At 34.9% G+C, this 7,613-nt stretch overlaps 1 long non-coding RNA gene across 1 annotated transcript; it reads right to left on the reverse strand.

Moving 5' to 3' along the window:
- Positions 1-6,018: 6,018 nt before the first annotated feature.
- On the reverse strand, positions 6,019-7,385 carry LOC118735352. Its single transcript, XR_004992592.1, has 4 exons — positions 7,215-7,385; positions 6,840-7,060; positions 6,604-6,755; positions 6,019-6,363 (listed from the first exon to the last, which is right to left on the reverse strand). It is a non-coding gene; the product is annotated as an uncharacterized LOC118735352 (long non-coding RNA).
- Positions 7,386-7,613: the final 228 nt, after the last annotated feature.

A 7,613-nucleotide genomic window follows, 5' to 3' on the forward strand; every position in this document is an offset into this window, starting at 1 on the left:
CGCAAGACGTATTTCACGTCGAAATATACTGAAAAGTACTGATATTTTTAGCATGAAAAAGTCCAACGTACTGATTTCGCGCATAAGAAATCTGGTAACCCTATTTGTATGTATTTGTGTGTATTTGGAAAAAGCAACAAAGTATAAGCGGTAGAAGTTATAGCAGCTATTTCGGAGATCACCACATCTCCTCATCAGATTTCTTTTTTTAGACTCCAGCAGGGATCGAACCTGCTTAATCGATGTACAAAGTCAGAAGCGTTAACCATTAAGCTATACACACCCCGTAAACTCGTGTTGTTAATTAATTTTCCTTATTTAACCTACTGCTATCAAATGCAGCTGAATTGCCGCTATTTAAACTTGCCAGCGTGGTTGTTATTCTCAATTCTATACATGCATTTGCTTTCTTGTACAGTTTCAGGCATGCTCTTCCTAAACTATGTATTTGTCAATTAGCTCAGAACCCGATAACAATGCAAGATCAAAAACGAATCAATCCGCTAGGTGGCGCAGGAGTCGAAATAATTGTAAAACCGGCACTTTTTGTCCAATTGCGTTCATATTTGGAATGTATATGTATTACTAGCATGAAAAGAAATATCTCCACAAAAAATTTTGCCGAGAGACGGCGCAGGAGTCGTGATATTTGGAAAACCCGTATTTATGATCCGATTTGGTTCAAACAACAACCAAACAACATAACACATAACACAAATCAACATAATTTCCAATGGGATATCTGTCAAGAAAGCTGCAACTAACTTTACAGTCGATATTATTTTGACTATGACTACGGGCCAATCACTTTAATCCCATTTTAACCTAGTTTAAAAAGTAAAATTAAATCAAGTTAGGGAACTTCCTATTCTTCTTAATCGCTATATCTATAAATTATTTTATACTTTTTGGTTCTTGTTGCAACAAAAGCGTGGTGTTAAGTTTTTTTAAACTATTATTTTATTTCATTTTTAGAAAACTTATTGCTAAAAGATAAACAGAATAACGCTAAGGGCCGGTTGTTCAATGTCTGGTTATCTCTACCACTACATTATCGACGATTTCGACATCATGCATGTAACATGTGATCGATAAAGCAGTAGTTGTGCTTAACCGGAGCTTCTACCTCCGATTTGTGCTAATCAGACATTGAACAACCGGCCCTTAGACCTCCTCGATAGCAGATCTTGCAATTAGTCTTTCGGATGACAGAAAAGAGACTTCAAGATAGTTGCCGGAATCGACGATAGTCTTACGAAAGACTGTGGTGAGTTGAAAGACAGTTACCAGAATAGTCCTGTATAAAAACAATTGACAGCGCCCGCCTCAATTTCTCATATAACGCAAAGAAGTTGATCCGATACAAGTATGGCCACATTTTAAGTGTAAGCCACATTTTGGTAATCTTGGGATTCTTGTAAGTCTACGTTTACTCGCTATTATATGTATGCAGATTTTAAAGCACTCCTACGTGCGCGATGACTCCCACTGCGTATACGGACTTATTTACTTTGTGAACCTATAGTTCGGCATGAATTACCCGAGTCCAACAAACTATGCCAGTCGTTCCTCTTCTGCGTAGTGAAGCCAAGTCCTTATCCACCTGCAGTCGCATTCCAGCATTCGCTATCGCCAATTTTGATCGCTAAAAATCTCCAAAAGAATAGCAGGCGCTTAACAATATCCAACATCTAGTGAAAATCCCTACATACTGCCAGATTTGGCAGGTTACATTTTACTTCTGTTACTTTTGCATGTTGCATACTTTTGGACCTCAATTTAGAGAATTTTAGCTATGGAAATTTAGCGTAGGGATTGTCAGAATGCCACTGCTGGTCTCTTCATTAGAGCTAGAAAACAATCGATGTTTGCGACTGTCGATGTTTTCAAAGCAAAACAATCGATGTTTGGGACTGTCGATGTTTTCAAAGCAAAACATCGACGTTTCCTCGGTAATGTACATAAATGTATACCTTTGGGGTGAAATTGTAAACTAAACAAAACCATATTTTCTCTAATAACTGTATTTGGCAGAAATACAGGGTGTGCTAGTGTGTACTGCGTATTTTTAATATATCCCTCATCAATAGGTTTTTATTTTAAGAGAACTTTTTTTTGGCGGAAAATTATCTCCATTAGCAATTTATTAAAAATAATGGCGCATACTCATTGATGAAGTAATGTCGAGTCTAATGTTAGGTGCAGCTTTTTTGACAGAGGCCATTGAAAATTATGTCAGAAAGCTATAACTAGTCCATTTTATTTCGACTAGGAATATGCCCCAATAAGTTTCGAGAGGTAAAACCATGAAAGACTTTATATATATGGTTTTCTTGCGACTTTCGAAAAATTTCCAGCTGTTCAGCATACGCTAGAACGTCCATTATGAGTGAAATATTAAGTGTGATTTTTGTACGACGAGAAAGGATTTTATTTCTCAATTCTCTCCTCAGTCCATAGTAGCACTTGTTGGAAAGAATTATTTGCCGTTGGATTTCCAGGCTGACATTATTATTGGCGTTCAACTTTGTTTAAATACCGGAAGTCGTAAGCTGCTTGAACCGCACGCAAAACGATGGTATTTGGTCATATGCATAGACTTCTGCAACCGGAATCATCTGCCAAAATGTAATTCTAATAGCAAATTGGTGAAGCCATCGCACTTACATATACATATGCTTTACTTTCTAATTATAGAAAATCTCAGTCAGAGCTATCGAAATCTTTGCTATCTCATTAAAAATCCAATGAATTTTAAACTCGAAATTTGCTGGCAAATGGAAAACATTTTTTGCCATCACTCAGAATCGAATTTGCCATTGCTGCCACAATAACAGCCCAATGCATATTCATTCATTTGGGAAACAAGTGTGAAGTGTCGAACACTTGTGTTTCGGCTCGCTGCTCGCGCCAAGAGTGGGGTTGCTGACGGGGTATCGGCTGTTGAGATGGAGTGTGGTCGTTGAGTTATTCTAGTTGGTTGACTTCGTTGCTATTGTTTCTGGCTGTTCCGATTGTTTTGGCTAGAAGCAGCAGTGCAGCATGACTCCTGCTGCATACTTACGTAGATGCAAATGTACATATGTATGTATGTGTATATACATATATGTCCCTCCAGAAAAAAATTATCAATTTGGAGTTAGTTTTTGTAATATATATAACTTGTAGTTACCTACAAAAAGCTAACTTGAAACTAGTTGAAGGTAATGCAGGCATAATCAGGATATTGTTTTCTATAAACAACAAATTTTACTTTGAATACACTTTCTTTCTGCACTTCATAAATACTTTTTCGAATTGAGGTCAAATAAAAGGAAGATCGACATTTTATATTATCATTTTGAAGTTATGTCTGACAGAGTTCGAATATGGGACCACCTACAGCAGAATATGTAAACAAATATGAAATGTTATTAAATAAAGTAAATAAATAAAAAAGTAAAAATAAACAAAAAAAAATTTGTTTTTGTTGATATTTTATGTCCAAATGGCATTAGTTACAAGTTAGTTGACATCAAATGCAGAGGTAACCAACCTTGACTATTTCGCGGCCATCGCCATAGAAATATAGTTAGTTTTCCTCAAAGAAAATATACAGATAATAGTGACCTTTAGTTTTTTTTATAATCAACTTCGAGTTAACTTATATATTTGCCGCAGGGGTGCTTGCAAGTGCAATTATGCACATACATCCATATGTACATACATGTAATCTCATATCACCTATACACACATACATGCACCGTACTTGCATGTCAAGCGAACATAAGTGCACACACTACATATGTACATATCAACCAATTTTTTTTGAATAAAGGCATACGCCATATGGTTAAAAAAATGCACCGAAAAGTAGTTTAAAAAACTGGTATAAGGGTACTCGAAAAAATACATTTGAATGTGCATTTGAAAGTTACAAATTATAAGAGTCGTCGTCGCACTATGCTCAGGTGAAAGTTTACGTTTTCAATTTTGTTCGCTTTCGAATGTGGCTTACAAAAATACATACATATGTATATACGTACATATGTACGTATATCCAAGCTTTAATTTCATATTCTACGTCGTGCCTTTCTATACCTCCGTATTCATTTTATCCTTCGAAAATGTGCTCTCGTGCATTAGTAGGATTTTTTTTTCAGGAACAGCTTGCGAAAAATCTGCTTAATTGTTGTTGTTGAAGCCAATGGTATTAAGTTTCACATGGACATATGTACATATGTATGTAGAGATAAGTGCATGTACTGGCTGAAATTACACCTGTTACGAGTTTAAGAGGACTAAAGGCATATACAAAAAATTTGCATGCTATTGAAATCCTGAAAACCTGAATTAGATGCTCTATGAAGTAAACACATAAACACATATGTACTAATATGTACATACTAGGGATGTTGATTTGATAATCATTATTTTTTAACAACTTAACTTGTAAAAACTGCATCAATATTGGTTGAGATGCTCTCCTACCATATAATAAATAAATGGGTTAAAAACCTACCTTTTCATTTAAACAGAATGATTTCATTAGTAAATAGCAAAACAAAAGACAGTAATTAAATTTATACGCGTTAAATAATTTTAGGCAAATAATCCCGGGATTTTCGGGAGTTAAAAAAGACCGGGTTAACATCCTTAGTACATACACATCTATGAACCTGGCATATTTACCAAAAATTCATTTATGGACTTAAAAAAAAGAATTATTATTTAGTAACTTGTCTTACAATATTACATGCTTACATTAAAATTGTTATAGGAGAAGTTCATCAACATCAAATACGTCTGCTCCGAAAGTTATAGCCCTAGAAACTTTGGGTGACATTCTTGCAAATCATTCTATTCCTTCAAAATAATTAGGTGCTCTAAGGAAGTGAGACCCAATATGCCATTTGCAAGAATTTAAATCAAACAGATTTCACACGTTTCCTCACATCAGCAACATTTTTAAAGTTCTTGTCAAACTTATCAGCAATGAATTTTTTTGCAATAATAACGTGCTTTGTTACATACAAACAGTTTTTTATTACTACTTTAATAAAATATCGAGAGCTTATATTCAATACCCTCAATCTGCACTTTTCACAAAAATGAGATTCTGATATAAAAATGCACCTAAGACTTAACTGTCATCTGTGATAACGCTTGAACAACGCTTGAAAGAAGAATTTACTATTAAGTCCCTGATGGGTTCTAACATCACAAAGTAGTTTTTGTGAAAATTGCAGATAGAGGGTGTTGAATATAAGCCCTCGATATATTTTTGTTTTGGGCAAAAATGCATTTTTTGTCAATATAGCTCAACCAATTTATGGTTCTCTGCAATAACAACACAACTCAAAATATATGATAAATTACCATTCATATTTATAATTGACTTATGTTTACTTATTACCAATCCGTCAGGACCGCAATTGAGTCGTTTGTTAGAAAACCGGAGCTGGTAACTTTTATTGCTTTTTTAGCAATAATGTGTCTTGGAACGTAATTATTGTGGATTATTTGAAGTCATTGTGTAGGGAAAATTGTAAACTTATAAATTATGACTGCCCTAGAAAGATTAAGTACGGATTAGATCGAAGAAGTTACTTTGTTTAAATTTTGATTGATTGTAGTTAAACAAGAAAAAGTCCACATATGTTACTGGGCAACGGCAAATCGCGATCTTTTTTCCAAAGAAAATTAAAAACTAGTTTAGTTAAAAACTGTCACCATGACTTTTCCACCTACCTCCATAAAGTTGAAACACTGTGCAGCGTAAGAACACATACATATGTAAATCAAACATTCATTAAAATTGTTGAGAAATATCCATTACTGGAAAGGGAACAATTTATGCGATGTTTTCTGAAGATTATATAGCACACAAAGAAAAAAGATAAATTTTTACCTAATAGAAAAAATATGAAAAAAGTATTAAAGTTTCTATATTTTTGAGTCTTTTCCCGCTCAGGAATAACATTTGCGAAGTGAACGTTTTCGTTTTGGCTTTGACAATTGAAAGACAGATATCGCTTATCACATAAACTCAAGTTGTTCGAAATTGTCGAACTGGTAGGTTGTCACATCAGTTCATATCAGTTAACATACTAGTTCTTTTCTACCAGTCGTTTTACATTTTTATTTGGTTTTTCTTTGCAGAGCTTTTATTAGACCTCAGTATAAACGCCACCATGATCTTTCTTCGAACCCTGGGCCACATCAGCATTTATCGAAATTGGGAGCCGGTTTCAAGATTTTTGTTGGAGATCATCATCAGGGAACGTAAGGGTTTTCCATCAAGCCACTTAAGGTAGTGCAGCGGTCTTGACTGACCCAAATATAGTATGCTTCCGGTGGTGAAATGCATAGTAACCAGATTTTCTTTGAATGACGTATTGGTTCCGTACGTCATGCGGACTGCGCCCCTCGTGCGGATGGGCGGGAATGGAGGGTAAAAAACCGTTGGGATATTATATAAGAAAAGCTTGTTTGACATTAAATAATTAAATAGGCTTCATGGAGAAATTTTTGTATTAGAAACTACTTAATAAATATATACTGATTTATGAACACAAAGTAGTAAAAATGAATAAACAAAAAGCGACTAAGACAAACACATACCTTTTTCCACAACTGAAAATATTCCGTGCATTAATTGTCACTGACGTCTTCACGCAGCCGCCCCGCAAACCACTCCGTTCCTTCGCTCTTAAAAGGTTGCTTTCGATATTGCTGTTAACGTTGGGAAGCCTTCATTTCAATTAAGCTTTCAACTGTAATTAAATCAAAATATATATTTTAATTTAGCTCCTTTGAAACGAGACATGGCAAGTAACTAGAGCTGTACGAATTGTTACCGGAAGAGTGAGTGTGTGAATGGCCGAATGCCCTATTGACTGAAAGCCTAAATGAATGGGCGGCTAACAACAATGACCCGACGCCAAATTAGTACTGGCGTGCCAGTAAATCTTTCTGCGTACAACAAAAACATTCAAGGAACTTCAGCTTTATAGCACTTCGTTAATAAATTGTTCTACATCCATTTTAATTTACAAGATGAACTTTGATAGAGGAGGAGCTGGAGAGAGAAAAAAAGAAAAGAAAAAAAGGAAAGGTATAAGATGAAGAAGAAAATTAAGGAAAAGTACTGAGATTAAATGACATTCAGCATTTATCAATGGGTGCATCAGCTATTTCAGCTCCTCCAAGCGGCAGATAAAAGCGACACTCACCCATTCATTTAATCAGGGATTCAGGTTCGCTCTTCGGATGGTTATTCTGTTGCTCTGCATACGTAACATGATAAATCCTTTCGTTAAATTTTTTGTTGTTGTTATTGTGCCAATTTACATAAACGCCGAAAGAAGCTTTGATTAGATTTTTTTTTGCATTTTGCCTTTTGCTACCCATTAAATTTAATTATCGAAATTGTATCAACAAAAAAACCAACAAAAACAAAAACAAACAAGCACAGTCAAAGGCAGACATAAGAAATGTTTTAAGCACAAATGTAAGAAAAGACTACTTAAAAAGGACCAAAATGTAAAGAGTATATGAGCTTAATTGGATAACGCATCAAATATCCTTTTCAACACCTTACTTTCGAGTTTATTACTCTGCATGCTTCTATG

The sequence above is a fragment of the Rhagoletis pomonella genome, unplaced genomic scaffold (assembly GCF_013731165.1).
Source record: "Rhagoletis pomonella isolate Grant_MI unplaced genomic scaffold, Rhpom_1.0 Rhpom_scaffold_00003, whole genome shotgun sequence".
NCBI lineage: Eukaryota > Metazoa > Arthropoda > Insecta > Diptera > Tephritidae > Rhagoletis > Rhagoletis pomonella.